General features: G+C 37.1%; 1 long non-coding RNA gene across 1 annotated transcript; it reads right to left on the bottom strand.

The window, feature by feature from the left end:
* Window positions 1-235: 235 nt before the first annotated feature.
* Window positions 236-1,532, bottom strand: LOC311011720. The gene is made up of 3 exons (XR_014596943.1): window positions 1,228-1,532; window positions 1,031-1,107; window positions 236-617 (listed from the first exon to the last, which is right to left on the bottom strand). It is a non-coding gene; the product is annotated as an uncharacterized lncRNA (long non-coding RNA).
* Window positions 1,533-2,202: the final 670 nt, after the last annotated feature.

Consider the following 2,202-nt stretch of genomic DNA (forward strand, 5'->3'; position numbering starts at 1 on the left):
CTTAATAAAGGCATAAGTGAATTTGTCTGGAATCATAAAGTACCTAGAGTGAGTCCCGAGAAATTATCATGGGATTATAAAATGGGTGGCCTCAGACTCCCCAACTTTAAATTCTACTATTGGGCAGCACAAATGAGATTTCTCTTGCCATTGTTTGAAAGAGACTCTGCCCCCTCTTGGACACAAATTGAAATGTATGTGTAACCCTCTTCAGCTCTGACTGTCAATAGTAAGGGCTGGGTGCTACAGATATATTTTTATCAGTATATTAATCACTTTGTGGACCAGTAAATCAAAAGTCTAGACCCGCTATAGGAGAAAGGGGGTACTGGCAATTTGCATTGAGTGGACGAGTAAAAACTCACATGACCAACGGGTAAGTGTTATATTGTATTGTATTGATTAAAAGGAAAAAAATAGAAAGTCTCAATAAACACATGAGATATTAAACAGTTCACAAAATAAATCCTCAAATCAATGACAGGATCACAGTCCTGTTTTCAATGGCTCGCCACAACTACCGAGCTTCTACCTTTACAGCACAGGAAAAATCCCAGCAGAAGGAGTCTTCATGCAGATCTTGGAACCAGGGATCCATACAAAGAAAAAGACCCGGCCTTAATAGGCCAAAAGAGGGTTACTATAATATTCTCATAAAACTATACCTTTACATATTAATATAGGCATATAAACACACATATATATACATTCATGTACATTAAGACATTGTTGCTTAATGATCATTTCAACTATTCTCACTGTCCATCAAATGAACTGAACATATTTATCAATATTAACATGAAACAAAATGACTGAACCATTACTCCTCTGTTCGTCTCTTTTTTTCTTTTTTTAACGCCACTCACTCTCACAGGAAAACACACAGAGTGAGGGTAATGTAAATAAACACCTTAATATAAACAATTTTTAAACACAACATACATGAAATTAATGCCTAGTTACTCCACATTAACACCAGCATATACATTTCACTCCATCTATGAGACTAATATCAGTAAAGTTCACTCACCAGAGGCTCAAGCATCCTATACACACACACACTCTGGCACAATGCAGGTTACAGCTCTCTCATCAGTCCAGGTCCCGCTTGTGAAGAAACAGGGACACGGGAGTTCAGCAATGTGTAACTTTACAATGGGAATTTAGCGAAGTTCATGTGGCTAACGGTCTAAGCTAGCGCCATGGTCGCTAATAAACACAACTCACGTTCTCTCTCGTTTCCGTCACAACACACGGTCCACTTAATCGATCCGCGGCCAAAAAAAAGGTTTCGCTTTCGGCTCCGATGATTACGGTGACCAAGCGTTGGAATATCTGGCTCTCTTGCCAAAAACAAAAATATCTGCAGCGAAGATTAGCATGCAGCCACCTCGATGTCGGTCCGGCAGAGAGAGAGAGAAAAAAAAAAACCGCGCGGCGACACGTACGCCATGACGGCATCTGATTGGTTACGTTACATCATGTGAACTCCTCACGTCCCCTGAATCTTGCACACACACTGAAAAAGCATATTCGCCACACTTGAAACGAAATGAAATACCCTTTTTAACAGATATAAATAACCTTTTGTACATTAGTTTAATTAATAATTTTTATTTCTTTATTTTATGACATATTTAAGATTTTAATCCTAAATCCTATTTATTCCTTCTATGTAAGATTATTTAAAATCAAACCCTCTATTTATTTATCTGTCACATAAAAATATGAATTTATTTATTTATTTCACCAACAAACTGGACTACTAATAAGGGCCTAGTAACCTGGGTTACATATGACCTTGATGAAGAGGTGAAAAGTGATTTTATTTATAAATGGAATCCCAAAAATATTTTTAGTAAAACCAAAAACCCACTCACTATCCACCTGGTCAGATCATGGTATGAGGTTCATAAAATTATTGGGGCGAAGGCTGATCTATCACCCAAAACACCCTTATGGAAAAATAAACTCATTCCAATGTTCTCTGATAACAAAATTTTCAAACTCTGGCATGATAAAGGGATATTGTACTTTGAACAATGCTACAGTAATGGGACTTTGATGTCCTTTGAACAACTAAAAACAAAATATGACTTGTCCAACAAACACTTCTTTTGTTATTTACAGCTGAGAACATTCCTTAAAAAAAGCTGGGGGGATCAAATGACATTGCCTGACCTGACAAAGGTGGAAAAAATA

This window comes from Eutrigla gurnardus (assembly GCF_963514095.1).
Source record: "Eutrigla gurnardus genome assembly, chromosome: 4".
In the NCBI taxonomy this organism is placed as follows: Eukaryota; Metazoa; Chordata; class Actinopteri; order Perciformes; family Triglidae; genus Eutrigla; species Eutrigla gurnardus.